Here is a 22550-nt window from a genome sequence, read left to right on the forward strand (position 1 = left end):
GTCCTTTCTTTGCCCTCTGAACTCATCTTTCATTGTTCTTCCCTCTGAGTCTTTACTCCAGCCATCCTGACCCCCACCCCACCATTTCCCTATGTGCCTAGATCTCCCTTGATTCTTTGCTGGTAATTTTGCTGTCCCTGATATTTTCTTTGTAGCTCTTCCTACTACTGCTTTACAACTCATCTCACATGCCACTTCCTCCCAGCAGTCTTCTGAGACTCTCACAGTCTGGATTAGGTGCTTTGCTATGGTGAGAATTCTAAAGCTGTTCTGAAGATTTCCATTCTCTGGTTCGTCAATCAAACACTAATCTAGGTGTTGCTGTGAAAACATATTACAGATATAATTAAAACCCTATATTAGGTGATTTTAGAAAGGGGACATTTGCTGGGTCAGCCTAATCTGATCATATATGTACTTAAAAGCAGAGAAATTTCTTTGGCTAGTGGCCAAAGGAGAAGGCTAAAGAAGATGTTTGAGGGATTTAAAGACTCCAAGTGTCATTTCTCATTCTAAGATGTACAAAGCCACATCAGAAAAGATGGGATTGGCTTCCAGGGGTGCAAAGCATCCCATATTCACCACCCCCACCAGGAAAGCCAGCAAGGAAAGGGGAACCTCAGTCCTACCACTATACAGAGCAGAATTTTGTTGCCCACCTGAATGAGCTTGGGAGCAGATTCTTCCTCTGGGCCTCTGGACAAGAACCTTGGCTGGTTGACACCCCGATTTTGTCCCTGTAGACCCTGACCAAAGAGCCTAGCCAATCCACTGGGCTTCTGACCTACAGAATTCTGAGATTGTACCTGGGTGTTGCTTTTAAACACAAAATGCATGGTAATTTGATACCCAGGGATAGAAAACAGATACTTTTGTTATGTGTTCCCTTGGCACTTTGATATTCTCTTATTATCACAGTGGCATTGTAATGGCTTATTAAGTTATGTCTCCAGCTAGATGGTAAGTTCCCTTAGGACAGCAGTTCCACTGAGCTTGCTCATAGCTCTAGTTTCCAAGTGCCAAGCACTGTGCCCGAAACACAAAACACACTAAAGTTTTCTCTACTCAGTGATTAAGTGGATTTCTACAAAGAGGGGCTGAAATGAAGTCCTATTGGGGTCTGCCCTTGGACGTCTAGTAGAATGCTGTGAGGCTGCCATTTTGTGGGAGACTGCCTCAGGCTATCCACCCAAGAAATATGGCTGTTATGACAACATGGTATCTGAATAATTGAGGGGAGATAGTGCTCACCTTTCTGTGAGAAACCGAAGCTCTGCTGTTTTTCTTTTCTTTGGTCTAAAATGTTTTTCCTTCCTGAGCCACAACTTGACAAGTCTCAGGGGATAGTCGGAAAGCTCAAACTTTTCAACCCTAGAATGATACATACAAGGATCCACTCTGGCCTTGGTAGTGTGCAACAGGCTTGCACCAAATTCATGCTAGTTCTTTTAGGACCTCTTCTTAAACATGTCTAATTTGTATTGTCTGATTGACACTGATTGTATTGTCTGATTTTTATCTCAACCCATGTTTTTGTTAGAGGACTCTTGGTTTCAGGTGGGCTTGGGTAAAGTGAAAATTTATAGCTGCCTATACCTGGAATATCTAGGGTTCAGAAATGTGAGTTCAGGAATGGTTACCTCCAGCGCTCAAATGGGATCATCATGGATTTATCTATCCCATCATATCTTTGTTCAGCTTTCCTCCATGTTTTGCCTTCATCCTCCAGATGGCTCTCTTGACATGGCAGGAAAGATGAGCCACTGGTAATTGGTTCTAGCCCTACAGGATCATTAAAGCTCATTATTCCAAGGACAAGTAGAATGCTTATTATTATTATTATTATTATTATTATTGCAATGGTCCTAAATCAAGTCTTAGGACAGTCTCTATCCTAGTTTGGTTCATGGAACCTGTTCCTGTGCCAGCATCTGGCCAGCATGGGTCACCTGACCATATGGGTAGGGTGATCACAGAAGAAATTAGCATATGAAGATGGAAGTCATGCCAGATGGGCCATAAACAATAGCGACCACTTCATTCCACAATATTCTTTCTTGACCACCCTGGTTACCATTCCTTCTCTTGTGCCCACCAAGTCATTCTCCCCCATCTCCCCATTACTTTTTTGTGATTCTAGTCAGCCTGACCCTACCCTTCTTTTTGCTCAGCACTGTGACTTTATGGAAATCCCTGTCTTGTCTTTGAATAGTTCAGCTTTCTTGACAGTCTCTCCCAGGCTCTCAGTCCTTGCCCACTGTGCAGGCCCAAGTAGACACAAATTTCCTCAGCAACCAAGACTGCAGATGTCACCAAATAATTAAGGAGATTCAGGTAAATGTAATTTCTAGAAGAATAAATGGTACTTCCCAAGTGGGCCTTGGGAAGGAAGGTATCTACCTGACTCAACTTCAACTTCCTATCTGTACCTTAGGAAGATGGGTGAATGTCCTCTAAGGTCTGCTGTGCCTCTGGAGTTCATATAGTTTTCATGATTCCATACATACACAGAGGGTGTTTATGTAAATTGAGCTTGGCAGGAGCACTGCCTGAGGTCACAGGCCAGGGTGGGTACTGAGGTGGAGGGATCCTACACAGGTGGGGACAGGGAGTGCTGCAGCAGTAGGTTTTAGGCTATTACTGCTGGGGCAAGAGGTGTAAACGGGAGAATAGACAAATTAGTAAATTTGATGTGAGGACATCCATGCTCTTTTTTTTTTTTTAAATTATATATATATTTTATTTTCAGCATAACAGTATTCATTGTTTTTTGCACCACACCCAGTGCTCCATATAATCCGTGCCCTCTCTAATACTCCCTAATACCCACCACCTGGTTCACCCAACCTCTCACCCCCCCACCCCTTCAAAACCCTCAGATTGTTTTTCAGAGTCCATAGTCTCTCATGGTTCACCCCCCCTTCCAATTTCCCCCAACTCCCTTCTCCTCTCTAACTTCCCTTGTCCTCCATGCTATTTGTTATGCTCCACAAATAAGTGAAACCATATGATAATTGACTCTCTCTGCTTGACTTATTTCACTCAGCATAATCTCTTCCAGTCCCGTCCATGTTGCTACAAAAGTTGGGTATTCGTCCTTTCTGATGGAGGCATAATACTCCATAGTGTATATGGACCACATCTTCCTTATCCATTCATCCGTTGAAGGGCATCTTGGTTCTTTCCACAGTTTGGTGACCATGGAGATTGTTGCTATAAACATTGGGGTACAGATTGCCCTTCTTTTCACGACATCTGTATCTTTGGGGTAAATACCCAGCAGTGCAATTGCAGGGTCATAGGGAAGCCCTATTTTTAATTTCTTGAGGAATCTCCACACTGTTCTCCAGAGTGGCTGCACCAACTTGCATTCCCACCAACAGTGTAAGAGGGTTTCCCTTTCTCCACATACCCTCCAACACATGTTGTTTCCTGTCTTGCTAATTTTGGCCATTCTAACTGGTGTGAGGTGGTATCTCAATGTGATTTTAATTTGAATCTCCCTGATGGCTAGTGATGACGAACATTTTTTCATGTGTCTGATAGTCATTTGTATGTCTTCATTGGAGAAGTGTCTGTTCATATCTTCTGCCCATTTTTTGATATGATTGTCTGTTTTGTGTGTGTTGAGTTTGAATTCTTTATAGATCCTGGATATCAACCTTTTGTCTGTACTGTCATTTGCAACTAACTTCTCCCATTCCGTGAGTTGCCTCTTTGTTTTCTTGACTGTTTCCTTTGCTGTGCAGAAGCTTTTGATTTTGATGAAGTCCCAAAAGTTTATTTTCGCTTTTGTTTCCTTTGCCTTTGGAGACATATCTTGAAAGAAGTTGCTGTGGCTGATATTGAAGAGATTACTGCCTATGTTCTCCTCTAGGATTCTGATGGATTCCTGTCTCATGTTGAGGTCTTTTATCCATTTTGAGTTTATCTTTGTGTATGGTGTAAGAGAATGGTCGAGTTTCATTCTTCTACACATAGCTGGAGGACATCCATGTTCTTTAACAGACTTTTGCCTGTTTAGTAACTAAGTATATAGTCCATCCTGGAAATGCAAGGTATATACGTTGAACTGAATGAACATTGTTGCATCAAAAATTGCTTCAGCCAAACCAAATGACACATGATTTCCAGAGCATGCTATACATTCTGTGCTTATGATTTTTGTGCTTCTCTGGGATTCTTATCTGGGTTCTCAGCATGTTATTGGTAACCAAAAGTCTTTTTATTTTATTTTTTATTTAAAATCAATTAATTGATACATAGTATATTATTAGCTTCAGAGGTAGAGTTTAGTGATTCCTCAGTTGCATATAATACCCACTGCTCATTCCATCAAGTGCCCTCCTTAATGTCCATAGCCCAGTTACCCCATCACTCTACCTATCCTCCCCTCCAGCACCCCTCAGTCTGTTTCCTATGATTAAGAATCTCCTATGTTCTGTCTCCCTCTCTGGTTTTGTCTTATTTTACTTTCCCCTCCCTTTCCCCATATTCATCTGTTTTGTCTCTTAATTCCACATATAACTGAAATCATATGATGATTGTCTTTCTCTGACTGACTTATTTCACTTAGCATAACCCTCTAGTGCCATCCATGTCATCGCAAATGGTAAGATCTCATTCTTTTTAATGGCCGAGTAATGCTCCATTATATATAGATACCACTTTTTCTTTATCCATTTCTGTCAATGGACATTTGGGCTCTTTCCATAGTTTGGTTATTGTGGACATTGCTGTTATAAACATTAGGGTGCAGGTGCCCCTTTGTTTATATCCTTTGGGTAAATACCTAATAATGTAATTGTTGGGTCATAGGGTAGATCTAGGGTAGATCTATTTTTAACTTTTTGAGGACCTCATATTGTTTTCCTGAGTGGTTGCACCAGCTTGCATTCCAACCAAGAGTGTAGAGGGTTCCCCTCTCTCTGCATCCTTGTCAACATCTGTTGTTTCCTGACCTGTTAATTTTAGCCATTCTGACTGGTGTGAGGTGGTATATAATTGTGGTTTTTACTTGTATTTCTCTGATGCCAAGTGATATTGAGCATTTTATTGTGTGTCTGTTGGTCAACTGGGTATCTTTTGGAGAAATGTCTGTTCATATCTTCTCCCCATTTCTTAACTGGATTATTTATTTTTTGGGTGACAATCAAGTCTTTAAAGGCATTCAGAGTCAAGGAGAGTATTAGGAGGATATGATAGGCAAGTTCATGGATGTCAAAGGCAGAAAACAGCAACTAGAAAGTCAGACACAGATTTCTGCCTCTCTCTGGGGTCACATGGCTCCATATTTCTGTTTATCTCCATAGGACAGCTGCATTCTCCTGCTCCTGTAACTGTGCACTTTTCCCTGCTGAGTCAAATACTGTAGGCAGGAATTTAGCATAATGTGGGAAGCAGGAGTCAGGAAGGGCAAGAGGTGGGCTCCTCAAACTACCTGTCATGGTGCTATTGGATTCAAACATGAGGAGACCTTTGAGATCCTGTGAATAAATCCTGAGGTCTCTGAACATTCCTTTCTTCCTCTATGTGAGCACTTTACTGTTTGTCACATAAATGAGAAAAGAGCAGCTCTTACCTCTTGGGAAAACACGTAGGAGTTTTGTTTCTAAACACCCCTCACTGCAGGTGTGAGAGCTAGTCACATTTTTAATACCACTGGGTTTGATCCTGTCACTGGTGTTGGCACATGAGTCACTCTGCTGGTCCTGGGAATGCCATAGTGCAGTGGATTGATGGAGGGAAAGAGACCAATCCTGCCTTGTTTTCATTTTCCTGAGGAAGCGAGAACATTGCCAGCAAACAGGGGCAGTTAGGATGATGGTGGATGTTTCCATTCAGGCAGGAAGCCAGGTTGAGCCACCTTTACCTTCTGAATCTTCTAAGAGGAACTCCTGAGATCTGTTCCAAGATGGCTGGCCACAGACCTGCTTGCCTTGCCTCTACTGGCCTCAGCAAACATTTGCTGCACACCTCTATGGACCAGGCACTTCTATGCAAAAGAATGACCAGGACTTACTTGCTGTCTGCTACATGAGGATACCGCTAGAAGGCATCTCTGTCTTCAAGAAGGGAAGAGAACTCTCACCAGGAACCCAATCTGCTGGCACCTTGACTTTGGCCTTCTGGGCCTCTAGGAACTGAGAAATAAATGTCTACTGCTTAAGCTATGGTATGTGTTATAGGAGCTTGAGCAGACCAATACCTAATTGGTCAGCAGGACCCAAACCTAATTCAGGGAAGCCATGGGGTCTGTTTCCTCTGCCTGCTGCCTTCTGCCAGCAAGTAAAGTAAGAAATATAAGGAATGCACAGTTTCAAAGTCCCTCAAATATTTGGCCTGGACCTGCACAGATCTTTCTGGAGTAGGTTAAGAACAAGTCCAGGGAAAGTTATTTGCTTTCATGAGGAAGAAAGCAATAGACATGTAGCCACTCACTGAAATGTTTTTGGGCATTAAGTCAATTTCTACGGGAAATGAAATCTGGATGAACTGGCACCTTTGAGTGTATCTGACACTCATTTCTTTTCCGTGGTTCTCAATACAATTCTACCAGTAAAAATTGTTTCGCAGTGTGGAACCTGCTACTGCCAGGTAAATGAAAGCCCCTTGACCCTGAGGGTGAGGGATGAGAAAGAGAGAGAGGCCAGAAGGTACTTTTCTAGTGTGAGTGTTTTTTTTTTTTTTTTATTGGCTCCCAGCATGCCACAGCTGGAAGGGAGCTTAGATTCAGCTAAGTCTAATGCCTGCATCTGACAACGGAGGCAACTGAGGCTCAGGGAAGGGGAGTGTCCAGTTCAAGGGAAATTCTTTGTGGTGGCAGGGCTGGGAAGAGAACCCTTATCTGCCCATCTTGGAAGCAGAGATGACTTTGTTATTTCGAGCACAAAGTGGCTCACTAGAGGGAATTAATGGCATATGAAGTTATTGAAAGGTTTAGGGGAGCAAAGTTGGGCAATGCTGCTGACACCCCCTTTTACTACTAGCTGTTAAATCTGTTAAATCACCATGATTATGGTTGTTGTGGCATGGAGGCAAGCAGTTTGTAGGAGACTGTGGAGATTTTTGTCAAGTCTCTCATCTGTGGAAGTCTGTGCATGGACCTGGACAACATAGAGAAGAAACAGTCTGGCTTATGCCTCTCCTCTACCTCCCCAGCCTCTACTGGGGAAATCCGTAGGATAACCCAATGGCAGAGAATTCTGGGAAATGCAGGGCCCAGGCTGCCTGCCCTTGTGAATGAGGGAGAGCTTAGGAGGGAGGAGAAACGGCACTGAATTGGTACCAGACATTCTGGCATAACATGTCTACTGAATTCTCTCCATACTTTCCTCTCATCTTCTTTCCTCTTTCCTTCTCTTTCAGGAGATTTGGTGCAAGGCTCAGGGGATTGTTGTCTGCTCACATTGAGACCCAGGTTGGTTAGAATGGTGGAGATTTGACTTACATAAGGACATGCATTTCAGGTGGAAGGGTCTTTCTAAATATTTGTGAACACATTGATATTTATCTTGAAGGACATAATGGGCCTGTTTAGAAATTATTAGAAAAAGTTAAAGACTATGATAGAGAAATGGGCAAGATTCAGTAACTCAAGGCCCAGGCTGTAGGTATAGATAGATCTGGATTCTACCTTCTGGCTCTATTTTCATACCCATTTTAAATCTGATTTAACTGAGGCCAGAGTACAACAGAAACTTCCAGAAAGACTTCCCCAAGTGAGATAGGGTGTGGGTTTGATTTGTGAGTTTCCAATGCGGTCTGTGATTTCTGGGATACACATGTGAACATACGGAATTACAAACATCTGCATTTCACTGGGAAATTATTGACATATGTACAAGGGAGTGCTCACATGTGTTTCTTTATAGGTCGTTTCATTCCTACGGGGGTCTGAGGGAACTCTGATTCTGTATGAGGCTGGACTGACTGGCAAATCGATCTGAGCTATGAGTGCCGGGAGGGACCAAGGCTTTTTAAAGGTAGCTACTGCAACATTTTCTCCCCTTTCTCCACTTTGCAGCATAATGTTTTGCAAAAGAGACAAAGATAAAGATTCACACTTTAAAGGAGAAGAATCAACAGATGTCACAGATATTTTTAAACCAATTACTGAGGCAGTCCTGCAGAGGCAAGCACATGAAATATAGATGTAGCTTCCTGCACCAAATTTGATTTATTTCTGAGATCATTCCTGCATCACAGCTTGAGCTGCATTCCAATGTATCCCAAACGAGCTAATGAACAATTGGCATTCCTGGTTGTTAGCAACCCTGCAGACAATTTACAAGGTGTATTATTGCCATCAGCTTTCATAACAATTAATGCAGAACGCTGTTTTCTCACCAAGGGCTAGAAGCAGGAGGCACTGAAGCTCAGACCCTTTCACGTGACTGGTGAAGCAAATAAATATCTCCTTTGGTCCCTCTCACCCTCTTCCAGTTTGAACCCAGAGCGGGTCTCCATGCAAATGAACACTCTGATGCCCATGAGCTCAGGTCACAGCTTTGGGGATGGAGCTCTCTGAAGTTTTGTAGTTTCTAGTCTTGGTACCCCACAGTAGAGCACGATGTTTGAATGTCTCACTGACTTGTGGCAGGACCAAATGTTCTGTGTGACAGAGATGTCTCCATTAATAAGGACATTAATAATTAATAAGTTTGGGTTAACTCATGAACAAATTATCACTGAGCTCCTAATTTATCTAGGAATTGGAGACATAATTGCAAACAAGATAGACAAAGTCACTGCCCTCCTGGAATTTGGGGGGACAAATATCTTTGAATGAGGAATTACAAACACGGTGAGTATTAATGAAAAGATATTGGCTGCCTTTCCTCCCTTCCTGTGTCTAATCCAATGGTTCTCTCAGTGTGTGGTTCCCAGACCAGTAGCAGCAGCAAGCAGCCTCATTTGGAAACTTGTTAGAAATACACATTCTCAGGCCCCACCCATAGGCCGCTGACTCAGAAACTCAGGGGATGGGGTCTGGCAATCAGTGATTTAGTAAGTTCTCCTGGTCATTCAGATGCATGCTCAAGTTTAAGGACTACTATTGTAGTCCAACCATGTCTAACCCATGACAGTTGAATGAGGATCAAAGAAACTCATTATTATAGAGCCAAGGAGAGGTCAAGTAAGCCTCACAGAAACCGTGTTAGGACCAGAGTAGGCTCTCTTGTCTTCCCCACGTCCAGACTTTGGAGCTTCCTAGAAGGGAGAGGTGGATCTTCTAACGCAGGAGACTCCCAGCTGACTGCCTGCAGCATTGCAGAACTACCTTGCAAACTAAGAAGATTTCAGGCCTTCACTGTCCACCCAAAGGAAGACCTGTGCAGGGTGGAAGTCCCCTCAGGAAAGTGGAGGTAGAGGGGGACCCTTTCTACAACCAGAGTCCGGCAGTAAAAGAATACCAGAGGCAGGCTGCATTCTGTATTTGTTAAATGACAATCTCTAGCACATTGGTCCTTCCTCTCAGTGAAACATGAAGGGGGCTCTGAACGGCACCAATTAGATTAACTGCTCCTGGGGAGCAGGGGAGGGCATGCAGCAAGTGGGACAAAGAGTCTTGGTCTTCCTCTCCTTTCCTGGAGGAGTGGGCTGGGAGTCTCACCTGCCATGGGAATGAGGGACAGAGGTTCCTTCTAAAATAGGGAAATAGAAGATGCTCCAAATGAATGGGTGGTGGTGGCAATGTGTTTGAGGTGAGAGTAAGGTCAGGAACATTCTGGAACCACAGAAAAGATACTCCATTTTGGTTAATTTGACTATTTTATTTCCCATCAGTTGCATGATTTCAGTTTCTCCTTTTCATCCTTCTGCCTTTGTTGTTTTTAAATATTAATCTGTGATGTCCTATCTCTTTCTCATAACTTCCTTCTCCCAAGTCATTGTCCTTACTCCAGGTAACCATTACTGACTGAGGCTTACATAACTCTGAAACCTTGGAGAATTCTATCAGAACTGTTACTGTGGGTATATCTCTACTTGGGAGGAAGCATGATTATGGGGGAGATGTTTGCTCATGTGCAGGTCTGTATGGCCCTGAATTAATCATTGGCTTGCTAAAGAGATTGGCTAAAACATCCAGGATGTGGCCTTGAATCTCATCAGGGGACTGTCACTGAAAGGGATGAGAAAGCCACGTGGGGAAAGTACATCTACCTCGTGAGGTCAGAGAAACAAGTTTATCAACTTCAGGATTTTGAAAGCAAGGTCCATATGTATGATAAATCACAGAAAATCAGCATCTCCTCCAGGAAGCTTCCAGAATGAAGAGTGATGCCCTCAGAACTGGAGGAAAAGTCTTTGTCACCTATAGCATGGAGAATTGCTGCTTCAACGACCACCCACGCATGGACCTGTCTCAGGAGAACAAGAGCTGCTTACTCAGATATGTCTTATTGCTTTATACCTAAACACCTCTCCTGTGTTTACTACTACAGAGAGATATAGCATAATGGGATCGATGCTAGACAGGCAAACAGACAGGTGCCATAAGTTCATTCGTGCATCCTGTAGGCCTAACTTGTCTAGGCAATTATTAACTTTCTTCCAAGTGATGCAAAATATAGCACTCCTCTTCCCCCACTTGACTTCCTAGCTAGTTCAAAAATGAAGCAAGATGGAGAAACCAAACATCTTTTTGTTGATGGTAAAGTTTAGTTTGGGAGGTGGTGCTTAGTTGAACAGCCAAAATGAGCTCACTAGTTCCTCATACCTAGCCCTTGGAAGAGCCCATCTGCAGGCAAATTTAAAGGAGATATTTATGCAAAAATCTCTGCTTTTAACTGGTCCAAAGGAGATGGAAGGAGGGACCAAGGAACTCTCTGGTGTTCATGGTGTTTGTTCATGGTTGTAAGGCTACCTCCAGCTTCATTATACATTGGGCCAACCCACTTGTCCTTTCAATTCTGCCCCTCATTCACCACCGTGGGGAGGAACGGAGGCAGAAGGCCAAGCCTGTTTAGGCAGAATCTCCCATACGGAAGGATGGTGAAGAGAAGAGGTTTTCCAAAGCAGTAACCTTAACGCCCCCATTTCTGCATCTGCTCTCCTTTGCTCCTCTTTTCTGAAAACAGAATATTGAGTAATGAATATGAGATTTAAAATTAAACAGCAACAACAACAACAACAAAACAACCAGTGTGAGAGCCTGGAGTAGGGAATTAGTTCATTTGATCTCCGGGTTTGGCAAATGTTTTCACAGAAGAGGTAGGTGATGGGTGAGGTGGGCCTTGGAAGAGGAGCTGGTGTTTGCCAGGAAGAGAAAGCGTTCTTGGATGCCTCTGTCAGTAAAGTGTCTGCCTTTAGCTCAGGTCATGATCCTGGGGTCATGGATGGACCCTGGCATCAGGCTCCATGCTCCGTGGGGAACCTGCTTCTCCCTCTCTTTCTGCCCCTTTCCCCAAACTCACAGTCTTTCCATAACTGAATAAAATCTTCATAAAAGAAAGAAGGAAAGAAAGAAAACCTCCTTGCCAGAAGGGTTGTACACACAAAAGTGTTGGGGAAAGAGAAAAATGTTCAGTGTGTCTTAATGTGGAATGTACACGAACTTGCAAGAGGAGCCCTGTCTTATTAGATAAAGTGCAAGAAAGAGGTGTGTCTGGGAGTACAGGTGACCAGGGACGGGGCCATCTCCCAGGCATCATCCAGGTGGGGCCAAGAACTGGGGTTTGGTCTTCCTCCTGCTATAGAGAGTTGTGTCTCTGGCTTCATGCTTCTTTCAGACTAGCTCCTGTATCTGAGCTTTGGGCTTTTCCTTCCCTGGTTCTTTCACAGAGTATCACGGCAATACACAGGGAAGCTGGGAGAGAGACGTTCCTTGAAGCCCTCCACTGGTACTTACATTTTCTAAAGAGATGGGCAAAATGCCGGAGCAGAAATAGAAATCTTTCAAACCTGTGAGACACTGTTAAAGTTTCATCTTTTAGGGTCAAAGGAGTGACTGACTGTATTTTTTTTTTTCCCCCAGAAATTCCTCACAAAAGCCATTTTGTGAAGTCTGGAGTGCTGGATGTATCATATGAAGGCACTTACATTTTTGGTTTGGAAGACACAGTGCTGCTGTCACTTCTCTTTGTTTGAAGGAATGGGATTTCTCTGCTGTTGTGAACATACTGCTGGTCATTTTCCCTCAAGGGAAAAAAAAAGCTTTATCCCCCACCCCCGAAACTGTGGGAGATAGAGATGTCCACAAAAGAATCAAGAAGATATGAGAAGTAGGATGTGAATGTCATTGTTCTTTATTGCAGATGTGTCAATGTTGGGTTGGAATAAAATAATAAATAATAATAGAAGGAGTATCCAAAGTGTGTCAGGTGTAGTACAAGGCACTTCTTAAATCCTAAGAAATAGGTTGTTATTACTCCCATCAGACACATTAGGAAACGGAGTCAGGACTGTGTTACTGATAATGCCAAGATCTGCACTCTTCCCAAGGCACCATACTTGTTCTCTAGAACAATTGGACCAAAAGTTAGGTCCAGTCTTAATTTTTGTTTCTTCTCTTCCTAAGACCCATTTCTGTATTTTTTTCTGTCACTCTGAGTCAGTAGCTAGCCCTTTTCTTGTCCTTGGCATACCTGGGAGGAAAATTCAATATGACTTAAAAAAAATGAGTGGTTTGTCCAATGTCCAGAGGATTAGTGTCTCATGGTGAGGTCTAACTCACACAGTCTGGGAACTAACTCACGCATTTCCAGAACTTTCCTTAGAGTTTTCTATTTACTCTATTACCCCATGAGAGACCTCACTACATCATGGCTAAAACTTCTCTTTAATGTTTATATTTAATTTTTTGAATTAATTTATGTTCCTTAAGGATAATGTCTTTAAGTGAAAAATGAAAGAAAAAAAAAAGAAAATCCTTCAAATTTCCACCACCATAGTAACATCCAGCATTTTTCTTTCCACGCTTTAGAGGTAAACCATTTTTGAACCATCTTTGAGACATTCAAATTCTGCCTCGCTCATCTGTACACTGGGTCCTGAAATAAGCTGTGCAATGTCTCCAAACCTTGATTTCCTGCTCCTGCAATGGTTGGCACAAAGATCAACTGAGATACTATATGAGAAGTGTCTGGCACAGTGCCCAGCCCAGAACAGGTCCCTACTAAATAGTAGCCACCAGTACTGCCAGCCAAGTTCAGCTATCTGCACCCAGCTGACAGCAAACGTTGTCAGCTGAATGGAATTGAAAGTGAGTGGTTCATACACACAACTGACAGAGGTTAGGAAACAAGTTTGGACAAGTTTTGCAGTCCTGAAAAAGGTTGTAGAGACTCATTGTGTTTGCCAGAATCATAAACCAGTGCCTTGGGATACACTCTTCCCAGAGACTTGCTGACTTTCCTTTTGGGGTGTCGATGTTTAAAAACAATCAGTTGAGTGCCATGTGAACTCAAGGGACACACTTTTTTTTTTTTAAAGATTTTATTTATTTATTTGACATATAGATCACAAGTAGGCAGAGAGGTGGGGCGGGGAGCAGGCTCCCTGCTGAGTAGAGAGCCCGATGCGGGGCTCGATCCCAGGACCCTGAGATCATGATCTGAGCTGAAGGCAGAGGATTTAACCCACTGAGCCATCCAGGAGCCCCAAGGGACACGATCTTGTCTCTTTTATTTATTGTTTGTTTCCCCACTACCTAGAAAAGTAGTTGGCACATAGCGGTTTCTCAGTATTTTATTATTGAATAAATGGATGAGTAAATAAACACTTAACAATTTTCTAAAGAGATACACACTATGTCAACATGGTATTTTTCATGTACTCACACACTCATGAACATTTATTAAATGTGTACCATGTTCTTGGCATCAAAACATCACTGTCAAGGGGGCAGATATGAATTGGGCATGGATCTAGTTGTGGAGGAGCTTCTGTCCTGAGAAGGCAGATAAATTCCAAGGGAGAAATGATATGTGACAAGAGAGGGAAGTAGACAATACTGTGGGAATTTTCGGGAGGGAGTTCCATGAATTTTCACTTTTAACTATGGGAACCTGAGTGGCAATGACTTTTGAACAGACTCTTGATGGATACCTATATACTTGTTTAAAATAACCAGCCATTCAGTGGGTAAGTGATTTAGATTAAAAACAAACAAACAAACAAACATACAAGTAGATAGTCAATTGAATTGACCAGCTGTCTAGCTTCACTGATGAGTTGATTCAGTCAAAACAATTGGTCCTGTTTGGGCACCAGTGCTCCCAGACGTATTTCTCTGGCAAATGAGAAATTTGCCAGCCCCTGTATCTTGTCTCGACTCTCCACACTAAGAGTCCTTATTTTAACAATTCATTAAAACCATGCCCCTGTGCCAAGATCTTTCTTCTTTCTCCCCTTTCCCTCATCAAAACAGAGTGATTACACAATCCTCTCCCTTTCTGCCCAGGGCTTATTCTAAAAATGTCCTTTTGCAAATGCTGCCGCCACTGCTGATTGGCACGGGAGCCGGCGGGAGCCAGCGGGAGGCTGCAGCAGCCGGCAGGAGTGTTTCTCCTGAGTCTACTTTGGCAAACTGCATTGTCAGGGAAGGGCCATGGGTCATTCCCCATGCCAACAGCATGGAGGAGCAGGTGTCAGAGGGAAAGGAGACAGGGGGAAGCAAAGGAAAGATGAAGGGACAGTTGAATAGGATGGCAATAAATCATGGACTCTTAGAGTTCCCAAAAAGCTCTGCCACCAACAGGTCTGATTGTTCATGTCACAGATGAAGAAACGGAGGTCCCTGAACCCAGGCCTGGTCAGTTCAAGAGCAAGCAGCTCTTAGTGGGAACACCGAAGTTGGTAGCAAGCTTGTTTTCCTTATGCCCTTGGGTCTGGTCTCCTGTGCAGAGGAGTGGGAGAGGAGCAGGTGCCTGAGGGAGGCCAGGACCACTCTGTTCATGGCTGGTGCCTCTCAGCCAGGCTGCCTCCTGACTGATTTAGTGGGTGCACGGTGTGCTGAGCCCAGAAGCAAATGCTGCAGGGGAGGTGGGAGGCTCTGGTTTTTGTCTTCGAGAAATGAGCTCACAAGAAAGAAGGGGTGTCGCGTAAAGGGGTAGGGAAACTGAAAGAAGCAGCTAGCTGTTCAATGGCACAAAGAAAAATGTGAGGGAGCCTCCTCCCTCGAGTGACAATGGTCACCGTTATGAAGCTCCCATGCTCACACTCCACATTTTCTAATTTGAGGATTGATGTGCACTAAACTGAACCAAACAGAGCAGCCCCTCAAATTCCAGCCCCCCCCCCAATTTTTATACCCATTAATTCTCCCAAATGCCCATTCAAATTCCAACCTCCCAGAGACCCACAAGCCACACACGAAACAACACTGATGAACTGTCTGCAGTCCGGTGATGGCCAGCTCTCATCTTTTTGTTCTGAGTGGGAGGACCAGGCAGGCCAGAAGGCTCTCTCTTCCCACCTCACTTGGCCCTTCATGGGTTTCCGGGAAAGATTAGGGTGGGTTGCTCCTTCCACCTCCTGCAGGCTACGGGAGTTCAGAAGGGGCTCTCAGGCCCTCTCTCAGTTTACTTCTGCCCCACATTGGCTCAGTGGGGAGGTCAACTCTAGGGACACACTTCCTTCTTGGGTGCCCACTTTGGGAGTGAACACAAGTGTCTGGAAGGGAACACAAGTCTTTCTGAGATCTTTCCCTATTTTTTCCCCTTCTGTCTTCTATTGTAAACCCCTTTCTCACCCTTGGTGCTAACTCCAGATGGGGGAGGGTGTGGTGCTGATTCAGAGCGGGGAGGAATAGTTCTATTTCCAGATGGAGGAGGCACTCTCTTTCCAAGATTCCATCCGCATCTAGTCTATTACGGCTTCTCTAATACTTTTCTTCTTTTCCAGTCTTTTTTTTTTTTTTTTTTTTTTTTTAATCAAGTTGTGGCGGGCAAGGAAAAAGCCTTTCAGCTTGTATCCCTCAGAATAATAGCAGCTGTCACTGACGGGTGCTTACTATGCACTAGGCACAGTTCCAAGAGTTTTTTTATATTTGATCTGATGCTCACAACTCTCCACGGAAAGTACTCTTGTTCTTAAGCACCTGGTGTCTGAGAAAATCGAGGTGCAGAGAGGTTAAGTGACTTGCCCACGTGTGGGGAAAGTGGCAGGGCCAGCAGTATCTGAAGCTAGCCAGTCTAACTCCGAAGGTCATGTTCCAAATGAGCTCTTTGTCTCTCTGGTTTAGTCCTGCCTTGTGGCTCTTTAAAGCATAGAAGACAAGGGGTGCCTGGGGGGCCAAGCATGGAGTCTACTTACACGTATACACACAACACATAAAAACCAAGAATACCCACAATGTGACTTCCTAGGTTCTTCCCATGACCTTTTCCCTCGTACTTTGTTTAGAAGAGTGGAGGTCATGGGCTATGAGGTACATGTTGGGGACTGAAAGAATATCAATTATCCTTCACAGATTATCTAGTGACTGGATACATCATACATATTTTGAGAAAATTAATTTGAAAAGCATAATGAGATAAGACCATTATTTTCACAGAGGGAGAGACTCCTATGAATCATGATTTTTTTTTTTTTTTTAATGTTTGGCAACTCTTTGCTTCTGATGCTGCAGATGGTTGAGGCAGGTGCTGAAGCAGCACTGGGAAGAGCAAGGAAGACCAGGCGGATGGGTCCATGTGCCCCCCCCCCCCAGCCTTTTACCCCTGGCAGATGAGGCCAATCAATCATGGCCACGTTTTTCTGGTGAATTCAGCTTCAGACTTTTTTCTCAATCCTCTGTTAATAAAGCAACCTCTACCTGCAGAGAAAACGTGGCATTTAAGACAAAAACCATCTATTCTGGCGAACTTAAAAGTGACAAAAGTGTTACAGGCATAGAACAACCCAAAGCTAGGTCATCTGAATGGTAAAATTTGGCGTGCTCTCTGAGACTCTGATGCCCCACCCATCCTTGCCCTACACCTATTTTTTTTTTTTTTTAAACTTTTTATTTTTTATAAACATATATTTTTATCCCCAGGGGTACAGGTCTGTGAATCACCAGGTTTACACACTTCACAGCACTCACCAAAGCACATACCCTCCCCAATGTCCATAATCCCACCCCCTTCTCCCAAACCCCCTCCCCCCAGCAACCCTCAGTTTGTTTTGTGAGATTAAGAGTCACTTATGGTTTGTCTCCCTCCCAATCCCATCTTGTTTCATTTATTCTTCTCCTACCCACTTAAGCCTCCATGTTGCATCACCACTTCCTCATATCAGGGAGATCATATGATAGTTGTCTTTCTCTGCTTGACTTATTTCGCTAAGCATGATACGCTCTAGTTCCATCCATGTTGTCGCAAATGGCAAGATTTCATTTCTTTTGATACCCCGGCCCTACACCTATTTTTTGTAGTGAGTACTAAAAGCAAATCATTCTATTTATTTATTTATTTAAAGATTTTATTTATTTATTTGACAGACAGAAATCACAAGCAGGCAGAGAGTCAGGCAGACAGATAGAGAGTGGGAAGCAGGCTTCCCGCCGACCAGAGAGCCCAACGTGGGGGTCGATCCCAGGACCCCGAGATCATGACCTGAGCCGAAGGCAGAGGCTTTAACCCACTGAGCCACCCAGGCGTCCCCTAAAAACAAATAATTTTAGAGCACAGCTTAGACTTCCAGGCCCCCTGAAATCTAGTTCCAAGAAAGCCCAAGGTCTATTGAGAAAAGGTCATTCCTATCCACTTAGGCTTGACCTCCAACACTAGACTGGCTATCCCCAACCTCATTATGCCCTGTCCCCACCCTCACCCAGGGGAGAATTTATCCCACCCCAAGCATGTGCTGACACCCCTGGGCTACAGAAGGATAATCATGATCCCAGTGACAGACAGAAAACAGAAACAGGTGGGCATTACAATAAAGCAGGCCTTCATGTAGTGAAGCTATCATGTAATCCTAACTCACACTTATGTAGGCTTCCTGTGTTCTGGGCACTGTTCCAAGCATGTCACATGCAACCCATTTGGATATTCACAATAATCCCATAGAGATAACTGTATTATTACAGAAGGGAGATGGAGATAAAGAGAAGTTCTATGACTCGTCACAGGTTGAACAGAAAGGAATTGCCAGTCTGAGTGCATAGTCTGGGCAAGCTGGTTCCTAAGTCATACTCCTCTTGAATCTCTGCTTATTGCCCTTCACTCAGTTATGACAGAAAACCCCAACCAAGATGATAAATCATCTTAACATAAAGTTGTCTTGGGAATGGAAGAGCTGTTCTTTTATACCAGACCATACATCTGGGGTTATGCATGGGTTGTGAAAGGAATAATTGGTATTAGGGAGGGGGGAAGGAAGGATGGATCCATTGTGTACCCATTGCACGTCTGGGAAAATGTTGTGTGTCTCTACAGATGCTCTTTCATATTTCTTCCTCTTGGCCCTGCTGTTTTCTCCTCTCACATGTGATTACTGGGAGGGAAATTAGTTCTTCCAAGTTCACACAGCTGGACAGTTGTGGAGTTAGGATTCAAAGCCTACTCAGTCTGCCTTTGGACTCTAAGTTTCCCATGGTACTCCAGGAAGTTAAAGAAGAATATCCTTCAAACGAAAAAAAGGAAGTTGATTTGGCAATATGGAACTCTGGTGCTTTGCCATTTGAAGGACCCCTCCGATATTCAATCCTGAAGATCTAATATTACCTTCTAGATTCACTGAAACTTGGAGAGAGATAGTGAGAGAGTGGGGGTGAGAACATGAGATTTTGGCCAGCTTTTGTAAAGAACCAATAATTGGTATGATCCAGGACTATTCTCTCTGGTCCATGACCTAACTCAAGGTCTTGTTAGAAGGCAATTAAATGTTCCAGTTGGAAATAAGTTACAATTCAGGGAAGAGAAAGAAATAACAAAGTGTAGAAACCCCAGTTCAAGATGATCCTTCATTTTGATCAGCTTTCTGCAACTGAGAATGAGATCAGTGTTTTCTACTTACTATATTGGAAAGTGAATAATGGCTTTTTAGAGGCTCTGAAGTTCCATCATTGTCAGGGCTGCCATCTAATGGTTTATTAAGAGGGAACAGAAATGCTTTTTGTGGAGAAATTCCATGCCTCTGAACCTGTCTCAGCTTACCTTGGCTTTAATGATTCCCTTCCTTTTGGGCAGGTTCTGGTTTCTGGTTCGAGAGATCTCAATATCTTCTCCCTAACTACCAGGCCAAATGAGAAGCTGCCTGACATCTAGCCTGTCATTCTCAACATTGTTTAAAATTGGATTCACTGATCTTCTGACTTCCGTTGACCTTACCAATCCAAGTTCCTCAAAGCTTCAGTTCCATCCCTCCATCCATCCAACCATCCATCCATCCTCCCAAACCCCTAGTAAGTGCCTACCCTGAGCAACCTGGAGCAACACAAAGCTCAATGTGTGGAGGCCTGAGGTTGCAATGAGCTCTGTCTGTTTGAAGAACAGACGCAGACACTATGGTTGGAAGGTGGGGGAGAAAGAGGGACACTGAAGACTGAGGAAGTGGCCACAATGGTAAGGATCATGGACTTTAATAAAATTACAATAGAAACACTAGAAAGTTGCAGAGTTCTAAGCAGAAGGATCCTCTGTGATGCTATTGTTTGAAGAAGGCCACTCTAGCTTCTTCCAAGAATGGATGACAGCGGCAAGCATATCAACAGAGAGCAGTTAGGTGGCATTGCAACCACGTGGGCAAGACGATGGAATGACTTGAAGTAGGGGGAAGCAGTGGAGTTTGAAATAAATGATTATTTTAGGGATATACTTTGTAGGTAGAGCTAACAGAGCTTGCAATGGGCAAGGGAAGATGGGCAAAGAAAGAAAGATGTCAGACTTGGTTTGAGTCACTGAGGAGCTTCTGGTGCCATTGGCTGAGAGTGGGCAAGCTGGAGTTTGGGCAAGATTAAAGTATCTAAGGTGCTTCCAGCTTTAACTGGAAGACTCTTAATAGAAGCCAAAGACAGCTGCAGTGCTGGCCCAAGCTTAGCCTAGATAGTATTTTAGGTTGTTAGCTGAGCAGCTGCAGCAGTCACAGGAACAAAGCCTGAGTGTGCATGAGGCCATGCTGGGGACTGAGAGGTGAGCACCCTGGCATCTGGGCCAAGCCTCACAGTGGATTTACTGAGCCAGCACAGCCAGAAGCAGTGATGCTCCTGATAGCCATAGCCCACATCATGTCCTTTGCCACCTGAGGGGCACAGAGGCATTAATTGGAAAATGTCAAGAAGCACCTTGAACGTTTTGGTGGTCTGGGCTGGAGAGACCCTCACCATCATTTCAATCACTTTCATTTATACAGTGATGTTAGGGTTCATTGTGTATGTTCACATCTTTCCTACTGTTTGTTCCTCACCATCAACAGAAATAGGCTCACTTGTTCCCATTTTGTAGATAGAGAGCCTCTCTCTCTCTCTCTTTTTTAAATCCTCTGTTAATTTATTTTTTGTTTTCATAAGTAAACTCTACCCTCAACGTAGGGCTTAAGCTCATGACCCTAAGATCAAGTGTCACACACTCGACTGAGCCAGACAGGTATCCCTAATGGAGAAACTCTTAATGAAATTATATTATGTGCCTAAGAATTGTCAGAGCCTGTTAAGAAGTAGAAAGATGAAAGGAATAAGGGTTGAGGTAAGAGGTTTGTTTGTTTGTTTGTTTTTTAAGTTCAGTGTAGGCAGTGGAAGGAGGGCTAATCTTTGCTTTTAAAGTTTTGGGAAAGGCAAATATTAGCAAAGATATTTGAAACTCAATGAAAAAGAAAAGACCCAGTTAATCATAAAATTTCTTTTTTTTTTTTTTATCATAAAATTTGTAATGAGGGCGCTTGGGTGGCTCAGTGGGTTAAGCCGCTGCCTTTGGCTCAGGTCATGATCTCAGGGTCCTGGGATCGAGTCCCGCATAGGGCTCTCTGCTCAGCAGGGAGTCTGCTTCCTTCTCTCTCTCTCTCTGCCTGCCTCTCTGACTACTTGTGATCCCTCTCTGTCAAATAAATAAATAAAATCTTTAAAAAAAAATTTCTAATGAACTAGTTGAAGGTCTCAGCCTTTGTGTCTGTCTGCTCTGCCTCTAAAGGTCTTCTCCTTTGTCCATTTTGAGAATGCCTACTCCTCCTAGCTTGTAGATGCCAGGATACTTTTATTACTTCCAAATCCCATACTTTCAGAAACTCCCCTTCCTAGGAGAAAAGACAGGTTTAAGATATCAGATTTTAAAAAAATATATATATTATTTATTTATTTATCTATATTGAGCGAGAGAGAGAAAGAGAGAGAGAGGAGAGGGAGGAAGTGAGCACAAGCTGGTGGGAGAGGGAGAAAGAGAGAGGGAGACGGGCTCTGTCCCTGAACACTGACATTATGACCTGAGCTAAAGGCAGATGCTTAACCAAAGGCAGATGCTTAATCGATGGAGCCACCCAGGCACCCAGGATATCAGATTTTTACCACTTGAACCTCTGTAACAATAGCCAACTGAAGCTGAGATGGATACCTGACTCAAGAAGAATCAATTTTCTGGCCAGCCAGTGGAATCTTTTTCTCTCTCCCGAGAGTTTGAACGGACGGGTCAGTGGTGATGGATTTTTAGAGATGAAGAGTCATGTGGAAGTAGGGCTGGAGTCAGCATGTGGTGAGTCAAAGGCCTGTCTCAGGGGATGTTATGAAGATGAACAAATGAAGTCAGACTGCACCTGTTCATTTATTCAGGAACATTTGTTGAGTTTCCAGATTCTGTAGATGGGCCCACTCAGCCGTGACTCTTTACCTCTACTCCAACCCTTTCTAGCCAGTTGTTCTGTTCTAAAAGGGGTAGGAAGAAAACGCTGTATTTTTGAACGCCTTTGTTTCCAGCTTCTGCATTTGACCGGCTGGGGGTAGGCAGCCAGAGGTAGGGAAATTGCAGCTTTCAACACACATGGTGGTTGGCATGTTTGGTTCTTCAGGATATGAGGGCTGACTTACCTTTTGGCATCTGGCTTCATCCATGCTGAATGGTAGACAGCTGAACTATGGGGTCATTTTTCCTGGCTCAGTTGTTCCTAATAAAATACATCTATGTTTAGATTCTAGGACGGCTACAAGGTACTTTGAGCTCCGTAGTAAATTCTTTTCTGCCTTAACTGGATAAAGTGAGCTCTCTTGCTTTCAGTCAAGCACCCTGACCCAGTGATGCTTTGGTATCAGGTCTGACTATAATTGAGAGCTTCACAGAAGAGGGAATCTGGGAATCTGACAGGCTTGGGTTTGAAGGCAGGAAAGACATGGTTAGCACAAGAAGATGGAACACAACACTGCTAGTTAACTCTACTCAGTGGGCAGACAGGTAGTAATCTCAAATAAAGCACCTCTCAAATGAAAAGCTTTGCTGGGCTTAGAGGTTGATTCTGTGTAGACTACGTTGCTGCAAAAAGGTGGTCCATGTGTGATCATTAACATCACTTGGGAACTTGTTAGAAATGAAATACCAGGCCCCACTCCCTTACCTACTGAGTCAGAGCCTGTGTTCTAACAAGATCCAGCACTGCATCAGAGAGAATGGTGGGGTAGGTACTTTACACTCTGCTGTGGA

General features: G+C 43.6%; 1 long non-coding RNA gene across 1 annotated transcript; it reads left to right on the top strand.

Annotated features, from left to right (window-relative positions):
• The first annotated feature begins 7362 nt into the window (after nucleotides 1-7362).
• LOC309859903 lies at nucleotides 7363-8795 on the top strand. The gene is made up of 3 exons (XR_014309032.1): nucleotides 7363-7420; nucleotides 7875-7985; nucleotides 8712-8795. It is a non-coding gene; the product is annotated as an uncharacterized lncRNA (long non-coding RNA).
• The last annotated feature ends 13755 nt before the right edge of the window (nucleotides 8796-22550 follow it).

Source organism: Mustela nivalis (assembly GCF_964662115.1).
Source record: "Mustela nivalis genome assembly, chromosome: 2".
NCBI lineage: Eukaryota > Metazoa > Chordata > Mammalia > Carnivora > Mustelidae > Mustela > Mustela nivalis.